The following is a 17,269-nucleotide window of genomic DNA, read 5'->3' on the forward strand; positions in this document are numbered from 1 at the left end:
GTAAGTAGGACAATCAGACAGTGGGGAGACATGATCCACAGTGGGCTCAGGATAACTGACAGCCAAGAGAAAGTGGGCCTTGGCCCCAAAATACCAAACTGTGATGGGCCTGGCGGAGACTCTCAGGGGTTGTGGGTGTTTTGTGGTATAATCCTTGAGTGCCACCTAACAATTCTCTCCACTTCGCTCTGCAGAAATCAAGGTGTCTGACCACTCACTTGTGTGTCTGTCCATGAATTTGGGAATATAATCTTTCATCGTGAGGAAACGCCCCCAGGTCAAGGGAAAGGAGGTAAACACCTACCTTATTCAAGCTGTGCATGTGCTGCCATTCCACTCCGACCTGAGGAAATAAGAAGCCTCAGCACCTGGACATATTTGCTGGAAGCCCATAGAGCCAACTGACAGTCTGGGGTGGCTTTCTGTTTCTGGGTTTGCTGATGTTCCATCCCCCACAGTTCTCAGAATCAACCTGCAAGTCCTCCAGGCCGCTTTCCCACAAGCAGGTGGGAGACACCTGCTTAATTCGTGTCCACTTAGAAACACAAAGTCCAGAGATGGCCAAGAGTGTTCTGGTAAGCCTGGGAGCAGGGGTGTCCCGTGGTGCTTACACCTGGGTGGGGAGCAGACACTGGTCCAATACCATGGACTACTCATGCCCTCTTGAATTTGGAGCTTCTGGATGATCAGGAGGATAGATGGGAATCAAGAAGGGAGAGGTCAGTGTGAAGGGCTGGAGCTGAGATGAGCGAGTGCAGCAGCTTGTCCACTGCCATGTCTGAGGGAGTCTGTGTGTCAGGTGGCAGCATGCAGTCCAGAAGGGCAGGGACAGGTATGGGTGACAGATGAGAATAGGACAGGAACTAGGTTGCAGGTTCCCTTGTATGGGATGCTGACGTCTATGGAGGAGGACAGCAGTGTGAGGTTCTCCATGTTCCTTGAACAAGGAGCTGAGAGAGTCTCTCTGCAGAGTCGATATGGATGTGGAGCAAGCACACTAAATGTCCAGGTAACCCAATGACCACCCTTGCCGGATGAGGTGCCCTCCTACATCCCAGCCAGCACTGAGCCTCTGGAGGCCAGGAGCTCTCGTGGCTATCTTTCAGCTCTCCTGTGTGTGGTCATGTTCCTGGGTCTGTTTTTGGCCCTGGCAATCCAGACCAAAGCCTCTAGGTTTTGTGCCTAGGCCATTCCCAATGCCGCCTGCATCCTCGGGCAGACCTGGGATCTTGGAGGCTATTGTCCCATTCCTCCCAACTTGTGGGAAGAGATTGCATCTGTATGCAGGTAGTGGGGTCCTTTCACTCCGAGAGGAGTGCAGCTCCACAAAGAGCAATGGCAGGCCCAGGAAGTCCTATGTACAAGGATTGGGCTAGTAGCCTGTGGGAAGAGCCCACACGATGAGCAGGAGGTCAGCCTCGGGTAGTAGGGTCATGGATGTTGCCCTTGTATTTAGAGTGGAGGTGCCTCCAGAATGCCCCTGCCCACTGTCCTTGAGTAGTCACTTCAAGGCCCATTTCCTGAAGGCCTGTCTCCCATGCTGCTCCAGGTGACCTGCCACGATAGGGCTCCTGTCGTCATCCGCAGCGCCCTCGACCTACACTTCCTTACTGAGGAGAATCCAGAGGATTATGAGCTGGGCCAAATCATCTCTCGCCGTCAGAGTAAGTGAGACAATCAGATAGCAGAGAGCAAGGGTCAGGATGTGGACTCAGGTCAACTCTTAGCAACAAAGAGTAGTCTCTGACCCCCAAGAACACTCCAACAGGTGTGTTGGGTTCGTGCACAAAGCCAACTGCACTTCTGCTGGTGGAAGGTCTTGAGGTCCAATGGTATACCCCGGTGGATATTGCGGCTCCCCACCAGGTGCCCTCCCCTGGACATGAACAGGCATCCAAAGCTGACATCTTTGAGGAGTGAGGAGGAAAGCCTCTCTCCAGGAGAAGTATGTTTTCATGGTCTGGGATAGGAGTGGTTTCAAAGGAACATGGGAATGCATGGGCTAAAGAGGGAACTCGCATTTTGTGGACTGAAGCAGTACTATTGAAAGCCTTCTGTGTGACCAAAAAACCACTGCCTGGGCAGAGCATTGCCAGGATTCTAGCAAGCAGTAACAGGATGAAATTGGGAAGAAAACACAGCCTGGGAGACAGCCTGAATCATCTGTTTTTGCATAAATTCCATGGTCTTACGCACCTGAGTCCACTAGGCAAGGAGTGATCACAATAGCCAGGTTGTGATCCCTAACTAAAGTCAGATGAGGGCTTCCTGAGCACGTAGCCACAGAGCTCATCTGATAATAATGCCAGCGCTTTGGCGTTGGTTGGTTGGTTGGTTTTTGTGAGCCAAACACCACAGCAGCCATTATCCCAGCCTATGTACCCTGAAGACCACCATCCCTATGAGTTCTAGGATCACTTGTCTCCTATCTTAACCTACTGTTAGGTTAGTAGAGTCTATGGAAGAGGAAGTCTGTCTGGGGCCTTGGTAGCCTAAGAAATTCATAGCAGAGATCTCCACATCCAACCCAGAAGGGATGGAGAACAGGCTCTAGGTTAGAGGAGGGCGACAGGAAACACATGTTCAGAGGAAGGAGAAGCGGCTGTTGTATTCCCCCACTCGGGGTCATGGCACCACTGGGCCATACACCATGTTGGAGGGAAGCAGTCCCTTTGCTGGTCTTTGGAACCATTGTTCTCAGTAGGGCAGTATTTGGAATGTGGCCTCCATTCTCAGAAGCCTGGTTCACATGGAGGCGGGCTCCACCAATGCAGAAGCATGGCTCTAACGTGGTATCCGTGCTGGTCAGCCTGTCCTCACTGTGGCCATACTTGAGGAAAATAACTCAGAGGAGGAATCCTAGGCCTTTTTTCTCTGGGTTTCATAGCTTTCTCTTTGGTTGTGCACTGAGGCTGTCCATAAAGCTCTAGTGTGTGGCAGTGGAGAGCTCCTCAGCCCTTGCCACAAAGGCATAGACTGGGAGAGAGAGAACGAGGCTGGCAGAGAGGGAGAGAGAGAAAGATGGAGAGGGAGGACCTCTCCTTGGAGAATGAGGATTCAGTGGAGCCAACAGGAACAAGGTACTGTTGCCCAGGGCACAACCCTCTTTAGGTCTTACTCCAACCATTCTCAACCTTTCTTCCAGTCCCTCCCACCCCCCAGTAGTGTATTCATCTTGAATGAGAATTTCATGTTGACATCAGAGCACTCACCATCCAATGCTTCCCTCCAAACCCACCTATGAAGATGGCTCATGTGGGGACTCAATCTTCGGCACAGGAGCCTTTTGTGGGAGATTTCAGATGCAAACCCTAGTGGTGTGCTTTGGCAGATGCAAGAGGACCTGAGATATTCTGGAGTCCAAAGCCTTCGGTAGGAACAGACATTAGGTCTGTTGAAGTGCTCTGCCTAGTTCTTCCTCAGGGAGGACTGTGGAGGCTGTCTTTGTTGGTATTGGTGCTGAATTGGAGAGCTCTCAGGTGTGTGGCTCTGGCCTTTTCTGGCACAGGCTCTCAGATGTTGGCATGTCCTAGGGAGCACCTCCTGAGTGCCACCTTCTTTTTGTACACCCCTCTCTCCCCAGAGCTGAGGATTCCAGCAGAGGCCAACGTATTTTATGCCAAGAATCCTCACAAAAAATCCAACTTTGTGCTGAGGAAAAGGAGCCTCTCCCAAAAGAATGATGGGTGGATCGAGCCTCAACCTCCCTCTCATCCTGCAAAGAAGGCTCCTGCCCTCCTGAGGATGCTTGCAAAACCATTCTGTTGCTGTGTGCCTGGGCGGGGCTGAGGCAGCCCAGGAATATTTACATTGATTACTATTTTCTTCAAAGTTTGAATCTATACTTTGCCATTGTCCTTGACCTTGTTTAGTAACACAGATGTTACTCTATCCTGTATTTGTTGTTTCCATTAAAATATTATTATTATTTTAAAATATATATGTTTTTGTTACCTGATCTACTGTGATGATTTGAGTATACTAAATGTAGCAGTGATTCCTAAAGGACACATCCAAACCAACAGGAAGGAATGCTTCATTCTATCAGCAAGAACTTTGGTTTTTAGGAGTTTGGCAGATGGCATTATCTGAGTCAGTTTTCCAATGGGGGCAATGAAGTATCAGCTATGATGGTACAAACACAAACAAAGACACACAAACACACACAAGAGCACACACACTCACTGAGTGATAGATAGACAGATGGAGTTGGTCTCTGCTGAAATACTTTGGAGACATGGTTCTGATTTCTCCCCTTTTGGAGTATTTTCAATTGCACAAGGTGTCTTGCAAATGAACCCATGTCTGAGGAAGACATGCATGTGTACTTCACATGCCACTTTTCACATAGCAGGAAGGTCATGTAATATTTTTCATGCAGCTGTCTTTTGACTGTGAACCATCCCATGAGGTCAGCTGTGGAATTTTCAACTTGTAGCATCACAATGGGGATCCACTCTTTGGATTTGGGGATATTTCCGATTTTCTTGATTCAGATTGGAATGATATATATATTAGTTTTTGATGAAAATTCTGCATTTGATGGTAATGAATGTCGTGCATCTAGGAATCTGTAGAGTGCAGACAATGAATGGATGCCTACTGTTGTCTGGACTGGTCTGAAAAGTCCTGTAGCATCTGAGCATGTGTGAGGGCTGTACAGGTCTTGCCAAAAGCCCAGGTCAGATGATCCTGCACAAAGCTGAACTCCTAGTGGTCTCCACAACAGTGTAAGGGCCAAGGAGAAACACACTTCCACACAGAAGTTGGGAAGCTACCTTATGAAGGTGATCATAGATACGGGATTATTAATATATCCAGGTTGGCATCTATTACTTTTTTAGCTTTTGACTTTCGCAGCTGTGGGCATCTTGACAACCATCAACTCCCTGTAAGCACAGACAACTCTATAAGAACCTGAGGATAAATTTCCCTGTGCATGTCCCCTTGTGAAACTGCTTAAGCACCGCCTGGTTTACACACAGGTGGAATTTCTAGGTCAAAGTGTGCATGTTTACTTCTTTGACTAAGCACTGCCAGGTGGCTCTTCTGCATAGCTCTACCTGTTTCCAGGATTGTATTATCTAGCTTTCTAACTTTTGCATGTTGAGTAGATACATAGTGGGAGCACACTGTTTTTGTTGGTATTTTTCTTGGTATCTATTCTGATGCTTTTCACTGGGGGATTTTTTCCTGTGAAAATGGGCTTCCTCTACTTGACCTTATTTTCTTCTTTTTAAAATTTTTTCAATGTGACTTTTTAATTTTAGTTTTATTAAAGACATTGCCCCTTGCTTGCATAGTCTATATCTAAAGCACTAGTCCTTGCTCCAAGGCCCAGCTTGCTCTCAGCTGCCCCAGGAGGGGAACAGTCTTTGGCGGTAGACAAGAGACGCCCCTGCAGGGGGCACAAGTGCTTTGGCCCTCTGGTGTCTTGCCAGCAGTGCTTCCCATGCTCACAGAGGGTTGCAGACACTGAGTCAATGGTCCAGGTGGTCTTTTGTTCAGTCTGATCTCAAATTGAGCTCCTCTGAGAGGTCATATTGAAGTCCTTGTGTGTACCTGACCCATCATTTTAAACAATATTCCAAGTTCACTTTTTGTGTGTACGTGGGTTCTGGGGATTGAACCCAGGGCCTTGAGCCTGTGAGGCAAGTGACCTACCTGAGCTACACCCTCAGAGACCCCTGTAAAAGTATTTCCCCTTTGCCTCGGGGTCTAAGTTGCCAAGGCTGACCTCAAACGTTCCTCTTGCCTCAGCCTCCCTGGTGGCTGGCATGACAGGCATGCACCTGGGACTGTCACACTCGAGCCTGTGATGGGAACTCATGTGCATCTGTCCAGGGCTGAGCATGGTTAGGCAGAGCTGTGCTCCAGGCTCCCTGCAGGGCTGTGGAGGCTTCTGCTGCCCAGCAGCCCTGGTGCCATGGCCAGGGCTCCTCCCAGCCGAGGGCAGGCAGCTGCCCATTGCTGTAGGCTGACCTTATTTTCTTCTTATGGCACTCGTCCGTTCTCTGGAGTATGTTGTATGGTTTGTCCATTAGGAGTCTAACAGGTCCTCTAGAACCTTCAAACAATTAGTAAAATTCCTGAACAGTAAGTGAGCGCGCGCAGAAATTGGGCTAATATTTTGGGAAGAACAATGTTGGATGATATATTCATGGCTTGAATATATCATCCAACATGAAGTTATATTTTATTACTTACAAAATAATAAAATAATGAAGCAATACCATGGGCTGAGCTAAAATAGATCCTTAGGATCTTAGGCATTCTGTAATAAATCTGTGTCACTTGAAGTATAGAGTTGATCGACTCTGAGTAATGAAACAGAAGTAAAGGTATCAAAGCCAATGATCATCTGTTTCCAATTTTCTGTGATTTGGTTCAAGTGGTAAAGTGGTGATATTTATTAATAATGGATCGAATAGGTTCATAATTGTTTTAGAGTACAATTAGATGCCTTCAAACTTTAGGCTACATGGGCACATTTGAGAACGGTTCCAGCCATTCTCTCATCCTTTGGGTCATTCCCCTCCTATGTCCTGTGAGACATTTTCTATGTGAGGCTTTAAGAAGAAGAAGAGAATATTCTGTAAAGAAAACCTTGTGATCTGTGCAGTATGAAGTTGAATGGATTCATTCAGAAATCAGAAATTCTATTGAAAGATATTTATTGGCATGAGCCAAATAAAACCTATTTTTAGGCATCCTGGTGAAGACAAGGTTTTATCTTTATGTCTCATTTTCTATGTTTTGTTGTTGTTGTTGTTGTTAGAATGAAATTCATATGTTGCCAGACCATTCTATCAGATGTGTAACTAGATGCCATTTAAATTACCCACTTTTACATGGTAGACAGTTTTTAATGAACACTGCCTGTCTGCACCTTTTTTAAAAACAGGACTGGGATCAGAAGCCCAAATACCAATGGTTAGCTGGAGCATATTTTTCATTTGGCCTATCTGTCAGTATTCCCTGAGGTCATCTGTGCAATCAGCTTCGTTACTCCTGCTCCCTCACTGGATTTCATAGAAACCATATGCTATGTATGAATCAGGGACACCAATCCCACAACATAGCATTCTTGGAATATCCAAAGTCCCACTTTTCACTTCGCCATGCCTGAGATCAGCAGTAATATTTATCAGCAAATGTGAGATTTTCAAAGATCCAATTCTATGTGCTCCTTTCTCATAGAGCCTTAGGCAGGGATATAGCATACATAAATATTAAGTAAAGTCCATAGTTTTTAAAATGTCATCCATTGAATAGTTGACACATGTCTGAGATACTTTTTATTTTGGAGGAGGTATTATTTAATAGGGAATTCCAACAGCTACCTAATAGTGAAATGAGAAGTCTTGCATCCATTTTATTTTGTTTCTGATGATTTTTATGAGTAAGGGTAAGATACTTCCTTGTTCTGATGTAATTGTTGCCCACTTTTGTGAATGGATGCGGGGTGTCACCTACTACTTGCATATCTGCATATTGGGCTTGACACTGCTATCGTACTTGGTAGTTGGCAAAAAGTCAATACTGAAGTTAAGCTCTTGTGTTCTAGCAGCAGAGCTGAAGATCCTTGATGTGCCACCTTCTGCAATCCATGCTGCTCTCTTCATGTTCCTTATTGACTTCCTGGTGAGGAGCATCATGGTCTCGTGGTCTTGAGAATGGCCAAGCATTGCTCTGTGAATGTGGAAGATGGGCATGTGGAAGGCTCCAGGGAGGAGGGATCATTGAACATGTACTCGAATCCATGTGCCTGTTGAATGACCTGTTTTTTTATTTTTGGGTTTTAAGGGAGACACTGCCCTAAAACACTTCTGTGCAGCTGGGGATGCAGGCTTCTGCTTCACCTTGCAGGAAGCATTAACGAATCCTTTCCAGAAGACATGAGAAGAGAGAAGTGAGCCTCTGGTATCATGCAGGTTCCTTGCATTGCCCATGGGCTAGAAGAGAGAAGAGTTGCTTCATGAGATTTGATCCCCTTTTTCCTGAAAAGTTCCACACAGAGGTGAGTCCCCAGCATGTTTAGAAATCATTTCAGACACCTTTCTGGACGGAATTGAATCAGAGCCCCTGATGATGTGGAAGAGCTAAAGATGGGTTTGCTATGAATTTTCTATTTCATTCATCAGGGCCTGAGTCAAGTCAGTCATTGTGCTGTCAACACATGAGCTGCTGGTCAAATGTGAGGAAGTGGTCTTGCTTTATGAAAACACCACCCTGATTCAGTGAGCCAGAGGCAGCCTGCAGTCCCTGTTTTCCTGTAAAGGCAGATTGCTGTGGATGGCCTCTGGCCTCGTCATGCAGCCCTGCTCAGAGTAGGGGATTGAGGGACAAGGCAGATCCCTAGTTCCTTTTGACCTTTATTGCCATTGGGCCACCCCAGGGTCCTTGGACTCTACCTGGTCTTCTGGCCTGGGTCAGGGGATGTGAGGTTTGGAATCCCCCTCTGTGGCAGGATCCCAGCCCCCCAGCCACTTGAGGTCAGCACATCCTTCCCTAATTGTGTTAGAGTTGGAGACTTCTCCCACCCATCCTCATCCATGCTCATCCCACATTTTGTAGCTTGGCACCTGAGGACCTTTATTCATTGACTTAGTTGTTAGTGATGATGGTTACTAAGACTAAGTGACTCTTTCGAGTCACATCACTTGCATGGTAGGGCTAGAGCATGGATCTTCCTAATTGATTTCATGGGACTCTCTCATGGAAACTGTGACTGCTTCCTAAACACACACTCTACATTTGGAGTGTCAAAATTCTTGCCACTGCCTCCTTGGCAAGTGTATCTTGTCTTCTACGTGGGAATTTCACAAATATTTTCCTTTGGTTTGTGGAGGTCATGCAGAAGGGATTTCATTTGAAATAGCCCAAACAAGAAATACCAGTTGTCTTTTTCGCACATGGATGTGTGTAGTGAACACCCCTTTCTGTGTGCTTGCATGAGTTACTCCTTTGAATTTGTTGAAGAATGGTTGGCTGGGGAGCAAGTTAACGAGAGATGGATATCAATGGTTGTCAAGTATTCTGACGTGAAGAATGTATTGAGGATGTGAAGGCTTTTCTAGCCAGTTCCTATGGCTCAGTCAGGGATCAGTCAGAGGATTCTGTCTGGTAGACTCTTTGGCACAGATGTCAAAGTGGCCTGGTCTTACCCTGTCCAGGACTGAATGCTGAGCTTGAGTGGGAGCTTCTTGTCATTTCAAGCATTTCCATGAGTCTGTCCTCTGTTCTCTTGTATCCAAGTGGTTTCTAATAGGAAAGCAGAACAAAAATTGAAAGTATGGTGATTGATTATTTTTACCAATGTTATTTCAATCCACTTTGTTTAATACGAAATTACCTTTATGCTAGTAAGATTTCATATGTGAGGAAATAATGAAAATATTGGGGTTAGGGGATGAGAATATGCAAATCAAACATTTTTGAGCACCAAGACCCGTTTTTTGTTTTTGTTTTTGTTTTTTTTTTAACTTAAATAATATTAAGTGCCAGAGGACCACCGCTGCCATTCAGCCTCAACAACCTCCAGGTCCAGCCTCCAGGTGGCCCATTTCACCAGGGTGTGTGGGACCACACGGTCCTGGGATGAGAGAACAGTACCCACGGATGTTGACATCTCACAGAGTAGATATTGCCAGTGACAGTAGGGAGCTATTGGCACATGAGGAAGGGAAGAGCTCTCAGGATGGGAAGAGGGGGCCGCTTCGAGACTCATTGGGTATGGCACGAGGCTGCTGGGTGTGGTGTTGGCCTGGGCCCACTGAGTGGGGCAGATCCGTGGTCTGTGTTTCTGTACCCTCCTCTGTAGCCTGTGTTGGCAGCAGATCAGGGAATTGCGATCAGAAGTGCTCCCAGTAACACAGGCACCAGCCCCCAGAGTGTGTGCCTATCCGTTTCCCCACCTGGCCTGACTTAGTGCCTGTCTTGCCTCAGGGCTGAGACCCTACAATCTCTGATGAGGGTGTCTGTGGTCCAGATCCAACCTGCATGGCCAACATGCTCAGACCTTCAGCTGGGTCCTAGGCTGCTGCAACCAAACTCTGTTAACTGGGTGGCCGACAACAGAGGAAGTGTCTTCCGTTGAGCTCCAGAGGCTCAACACAGTAGGTGTTGGGCTGTCCCAGTGCCATAACCCCTCCCAGGTTTCAAGGGGACTGTCTCCCCAACTCTCCCAGCCCTTGCCCACTCTCCTATTGCTGCCCACGATCTGTGGTTCCCATATGGGCATCCCGCCCTGGCTCCAACCTCACATATCCGGTATCCCCCAGTCTGGGTCCAGACTCTCCTCTTCCTACAAGAATATCAGATATTGGATTTGGTCCCAGTTGATGCTGTGTTCCATCATGTGAGCTCTTAGCTTCATCACTGTGCAAAGACTCTTTTCCCACACAAGTTCGCACGACTTTTGGCTGGCTAAGAATTTTCAGGCGACACTTTTCTAATGAGTACACTTTCCTTCCTTCCGATCTCCCACCAGTGAGCATTCCTCGCACCCTTGTCCTAGTTCCTTTATGGCAGTTTCCCTCCTTATGGCTGAGAGGACCTAGTGACCCCTGAATTCACACGTTCTCCTTAATCACCAACACACTGCAGAATTCTCCAGGGGGCCATATATGCTCCTGGAAGTTGGTGTTGGAAATAGTTCTCCATCCATTAATCACTCCCTCACTCACTAATGTCCTTGTGTCCTTGAGAAAGGCTCTCCCTTTCCTGGTTTTCCTGAATAGAAATCCTCTTGCCTCTTGGGTGAATAGGGTTATGGGTTGTGCAGAGGGTGTTGGTCCACTGAGCATCTTAGAGACTGTCCTTTATGGAGCCTAATGATCCTCACTGGGGAATGAGGCCAGGGTCCTAACTGTGGTTAGTTAGAGAGGGAAAGAAGGACAAGGGAAACTCAGATGTCCCTTCATGGCCCCTGGAGTTAGAGGACTTACCCCTTTGCACCTGGGATCAGGAGACCTCATTTCCTCGAGGACACGCACACTCAGACGTTAATCTTGAGTGTGGGTTCCTTTCTGGGGTCCAGGGCTGTTGTTAGCCACCAGGAATGACAGTGCTCTCCATGCTGAGTGGAGCCATTTTTGCCAGGAAAGAGAGCCCATGGTCACGCCTTGTGCAAAGCATCCCACGCCAGGGCCGCCCATGCCTACATTCCTGTCCTGAAAGGAAGCCACTCAGAGGCAAGGTGGGTCCAACCACCTCCCATGTGTTCACTCATCACTGTGTTCCAGCAGTCACCCCAGTGAACAGTCCTGATGGGATTGGATGTGGCTCAGAATGTCACCCTCATGAGCTCTACCCTGCCACAGCTGCAGTTCTGCAGTGGGAGAAACTCAAAACCTCAAAACACATGCACATGAAAGAAAAGAGCAAGAGCCAGAGCCCAAACAGGCCAGGTGTGGCAAAGACAGCTGGAGTGACTAGGTTGGGACTCAGAATTATGTCAGTGGGGTGGCATTGCTGCTGGCACCAGCATGATAACCGAGAGCCAGCCCTGCTCATTTTGGGGAGCAGTGTGTTGGGGAAGGCAGCAGAAATTGAGAGGCAGGATTGAGTTTGGCCCTAGGAGGAGGTTGGGTAAGAGGCCAGTGTGGGTTGGAGAGCCTGGGCAGATAGACAGAGGCCAGGGCACACCCCAAAGCCTGGAGACTGCCCTTGATGTCCAGGGTTGTGAAACACCACTTCCCCTCTTACTCACAACTGAGAGCAAGGGGCATTGATGAGTTCAGTTTGTGTGCGGCTGCATCCAAGGTGGCTCGGCTAGGAACCTCTGTTTCCTTGACTCAGGAGGCTGGGAGTCCAGGCTCCACTGAGGCTCGGATGGGAGGATCGGAGTCTGAGTTTATGCCTGTGTTCCCTGTAGGATCCATGTTGGCTGAGCCTCAGTGTTTTTGTAATGAGAGGATGGGTGACCGTCATGTCTTTATCACAGGACACACTTGCTAAATGGATTTGTTTGCTCTGAGGAGGAAAGAGAGAGGGGGGAGTGGTGCTGGAGACAGGGATGCAGACAGGGGTCATGGACTTGGCATAACTCAGTCTTGGAGGTGATATCCCATCACCTGTACCCACTTCAATTCCCATGAATCCAGAGGCTGAGCCCCCTTGAGGTGAGGGGTGAACCGGTTCTGGGCATCAGGATGCTGTGGTACCTCGGAGTCTCTGTGAGACCCCAACACTAGACACACTTGGCCCTTTTGAAATCTTAGGAGAAGCCTTGGGAAGTTGTATGGCAGAGGGGAGCAGCCTCTGCATCTCAGTCCCCTCCAACTTGCCATGGTGTAGAGAGGGAACTGCAGCAACAATGGGACGGACATTGGCCATGTCCCTGTGTGGGACACAGGCCTGATTGAGTTAGGGTGCATTCTTTGTCTCTCCCTTTCTTGTGATTATCCCATCTCTACATTTGTGCTTTAGCCACCTGTGAGTCCCATCTCTGGTTTCAGAGAGAACAGAGGGTGTTATGGGCCAATAGACACAATAAACCCTAGAGATTAGATGCTACCCTACTTTCCAGAAAAGACTGGGCACACCATGAGTTGCACAATGATGGGACCAGGGTCCAAAAGCTGCTGAGAGGGAAGGACTGGTTGTGAATGCATTTTTGAAGGCTCCAAGCTGGAACTCTAGTGGCACCAAGCAGGGCAGATGCTGGTGGGGATGTTTGGGTAGTTGTTGGTGAACACCTGCGCATCTGAGATGGGTAGGCATGGAGGAGAAATCAGCAGCCCATAGGGCTGTTGAAAGTGGTCTTATGTGAAAAGAGGCTCAGGTATGGGCACAGGAAATGACATCATTGCCTTGACAATGGATCAAACAGAACATGGAACCCTGGTATCCAGGCACCCACTTCACTGACCAAGCCATCCGAGCTCACATGGTTGGAGCCACTGGAGGGAGAAGGATGTTCTCCTGTGGTTGCAGACAATGCCGAGCCTCAGGCTCCCAGGAATCTCAGGGGGGGCCAACTAGACCTTTTGTGGATACACTGGGTGAGGCTTCATCTTAGACGCCAGAGCCTCTGGCGATTGTCGCAGAGGAGCTCAAGAGTAACAGTGAGTAGCACAGGGCAGGTGAGCCCAGCAGGCCCTCTAGTCTGATCCCTGATGAATGGCCCAGGACTCCTATTCTGACTCTGTGTGTGTGTGTGTGTGTGTGTGTGTGTGTGTGTGTGTGTGTGTGTTTGTACTGATGGGAACTGTCCCATTGTGCTTTGACTCTAGTGTATTGGCACAAGTCATTTTTCTGTTTGTCACCATTTCCATTTTGAACCCACCATTCTTGGTCCCAACCCAGGGTGAAAATGATCAGAACACGGAGGAGCCCTTCAGGGTTCAGAGCCTTGAACCTTACAGGCAGGACCAGCTTAGGAATGAGCTCCTGCCTGTCATTTGTGGGAGGAACCTACATTTCAGCAGCAACATGGGGTTAATCTCCTGGGATTTCATCCCCACCCAGCAGGTGCTGGATCTCTTGTTCCCAAAACAGCCACCTTCTTCAGTCTTTACTCCTGGTGCCACTCCACATCCTCCAAGGGGACAAGAACCTCAGGTTCTGGATGGATGTTGTAGAATGCCCACAGAGCCAACTGCCAGGCTGGGTGGGGTGCAGTTGCTGGGCTTTGCTGATGTTGTCATCCCCCACAGTTCTTGGAACCTTCTGTGGCAGTGGCATCCAGGACCCCAGCAGCTGTGAGTAGCAGCTCCTCACTGCTTCACTCCAGCGAGCAGGTGGAAGACAGCCGCGTTGTTCACGTCCTCCTAGAGGGACAGAGCCTGAGGGAGACAAAGCGCATCCCGGTAAGCCCGACAGCAGGGCTGCCTCCTGGGTGTCCACACAGTGGAAGGCAGGAGACACAGCCAACCCCAGGGCTATGGTGGGAAATAAAGAAGAGAGAGGTCCGTCTTAAGGGCTTGACCTGAGGAGGGAGAGCATCAGCATGCCCAGCTTCAGTGGTGAGTGGGCCTGTGTATTGTGGGTTTTGCAGGCCAGAAGTGCAGACGGAAGTGCTGTGGACAGATGAAGGCAGAGATATGTCCAGGGTGCAGGCTGCAGTGCCTAGAACTTGGTATTCTCAATGAGTGAAGTTGGAGCAGAGGAGGTGGCAGTGACTTGTCACATGTGTAGGAGGGGATGTGTTCCTGGTGGCAGGGAAGAGATCCTCCTTAGCATGACTAGGTGTAGGAATTTGGGGTCGGGATCACCTGGGGGGTCATGCCAAAGCTTCGGAATGTTAGGCTTTGCATGTAGGTAAATACGGAGCTAAAGGGGTTCTTGGCAGAATTTCTATGGATGTGCAGTAGACACGCTAATGCTGCAGGTGTCCAGCTGCAGAGGAGACATGTTCAGTGACTGCCAGTGCTGAGTCAAGTACATCATGACAACCAGACCCGCACCGAGCTTCCAGAGGCCAGGGCCTCTCAAAGCTATCATGAAGCACTCAAGTGCACACTCTTGTATCTGAGTCTGTTTTGTGTCGTGGCAGTCAGGACCCAAATTTTCAGTGCATCTGCCTCTTGCACCCACAAAGGCAGCCTGCATCCCAGATCACACTTGGTGCGCAGATCCCTGGCCCATTGCTCTCATCTCAGTGAGATGAGAGTGTGTCTGTGCATAGGCAGTTTGGTCCTTTGACATGAGTGGAATGTGGCTCCCCAGGGGGAGGGGAGATGGCAGGTACAGGCAGATATTTGTACCAGGATTGTTCTAGTAGCACATTGCAAGAACCCAGGTGGTATATGGAGGACACACTCAGGTAGCAGGATAACAAGATTGTGCCCTTGTATATGTAGCTGAGATTTCTCCTGAATGTTTGACCACAGTCTTCTGGGTAGCTCTTCTAAAAGCCATTCTCTGATGACATTTGTCCCACCCTGATCCAGGTGACCTTTCAGGAGACGGTGACAAGCCTCATCCGCAGGGCCTTGGACCAAAATTTGTTGCAGCATGAGGATGTGGACAACTTTGAGCTGCTGTATATGATGTCTGAGGATGAGAGTAAGTAGGACAATCAGACAGTGGGGAGACATGATCCACAGTGGGCTCAGGATAACTGACAGCCAAGAGAAAGTGGGCCTTGGCCCCAAAATACCAAAGTGTGATGGGCCTGGCGGAGACTCTCAGGGGTTGTGGGTGTTTTGTGGTATAATCCTTGAGTGCCACCTAACAATTCTCTCCACTTCGCTCTGCAGAAATCAAGGTCTCTGACCACTCACTCGTGTGTCTGTCCATGAATCTGGGAATACAATCTTTCATGGTGAGGAAACGCCACCAGGTCAAGGGAAAGGAGGTAAACACCTACCTTATTCAAGCTGTGCATGTGCTGCCATTCCACTCCGACCTGAGGAAATAAGAAGCCTCAGCACCTGGACATATTTGCTGGAAGCCCATAGAGCCAACTGACAGTCTGGGGTGGCTTTCTGTTTCTGGGTTTGCTGATGTTCCATCCCCCACAGTTCTCAGAATCAACCTGCAAGTCCTCCAGGCCGCTTTCCCACAAGCAGGTGGGAGACACCTGCTTAATTCGTGTCCACTTAGAAACACAAAGTCCAGAGATGGCCAAGAGTGTTCTGGTAAGCCTGGGAGCAGGGGTGTCCCGTGGTGCTTACACCTGGGTGGGGAGCAGACACTGGTCCAATACCATGGACTACTCATGCCCTCTTGAATTTGGAGCTTCTGGATGATCAGGAGGATAGATGGGAATCAAGAAGGGAGAGGTCAGTGTGAAGGGCTGGAGCTGAGATGAGCGAGTGCAGCAGCTTGTCCACTGCCATGTCTGAGGGAGTCTGTGTGTCAGGTGGCAGCATGCAGTCCAGAAGGGCAGGGACAGGTATGGGTGACAGATGAGAATAGGACAGGAACTAGGTTGCAGGTTCCCTTGTATGGGATGCTGACGTCTATGGAGGAGGACAGCAGTGTGAGGTTCTCCATGTTCCTTGAACAAGGAGCTGAGAGAGTCTCTCTGCAGAGTCGATATGGATGTGGAGCAAGCACACTAAATGTCCAGGTAACCCAATGACCACCCTTGCCGGATGAGGTGGCCTCCTACATCCCAGCCAGCACTGAGCCTCTGGAGGCCAGGAGCTCTCCTGGCTATCTTTCAGCTCTCCTGTGTGTGGTCATGTTCCTGGGTCTGTTTTTGGCCCTGGCAATCCAGACCAAAGCCTCTAGGTTTTGTGCCTAGGCCATTCCCAATGCCGCCTGCATCCTCGGGCAGACCTGGGATCTTGGAGGCTATTGTCCCATTCCTCCCAACTTGTGGGATGAGATTGCATCTGTATGCAGGTAGTGGGGTCCTTTCACTCCGAGAGGAGTGCAGCTCCACAAAGAGCAATGGCAGGCCCAGGAAGTCCTATGTACAAGGATTGGGCTAGTAGCCTGTGGGAAGAGCCCACACGATGAGCAGGAGGTCAGCCTCGGGTAGTAGGGTCATGGATGTTGCCCTTGTATTTAGAGTGGAGGTGCCTCCAGAATGCCCCTGCCCACTGTCCTTGAGTAGTCACTTCAAGGCCCATTTCCTGAAGGCCTGTCTCCCATGCTGCTCCAGGTGACCTGCCACGATAGGGCTCCTGTCGTCATCCGCAGCGCCCTCGACCTACACTTCCTTACTGAGGAGAATCCAGAGGATTATGAGCTGGGCCAAATCATCTCTCGCCGTCAGAGTAAGTGAGACAATCAGATAGCAGAGAGCAAGGGTCAGGATGTGGACTCAGGTCAACTCTTAGCAACAAAGAGTAGTCTCTGACCCCCAAGAACACTCCAACAGGTGTGTTGGGTTCGTGCACAAAGCCAACTGCACTTCTGCTGGTGGAAGGTCTTGAGGTCCAATGGTATACCCCGGTGGATATTGCGGCTCCCCACCAGGTGCCCTCCCCTGGACATGAACAGGCATCCAAAGCTGACATCTTTGAGGAGTGAGGAGGAAAGCCTCTCTCCAGGAGCAGTGTGTTTTCATGGTCTGGGATAGGAGTGGTTTCAAAGGAACATGGGAATGCATGGGCTAAAGAGGGAACTGGCATTTTGTGGACTGAAGCAGTACTATTGAAAGCCTTCTGTGTGACCAAAAAACCACTGCCTGGGCAGAGCATTGCCAGGATTCTAGCAAGCAGTAACAGGATGAAATTGGGAAGAAAACACAGCCTGGGAGACAGCCTGAATCATCTGTTTTTGCATAAATTCCATGGTCTTATGCACCTGAGTCCACTAGGCAAGGAGTGATCACAATAGCCAGGTTGTGATCCCTAACTAAAGTCAG

This window comes from Urocitellus parryii, chromosome Y (genome assembly GCF_045843805.1).
Source record: "Urocitellus parryii isolate mUroPar1 chromosome Y, mUroPar1.hap1, whole genome shotgun sequence".
NCBI classification, from domain to species: Eukaryota; Metazoa; Chordata; class Mammalia; order Rodentia; family Sciuridae; genus Urocitellus; species Urocitellus parryii.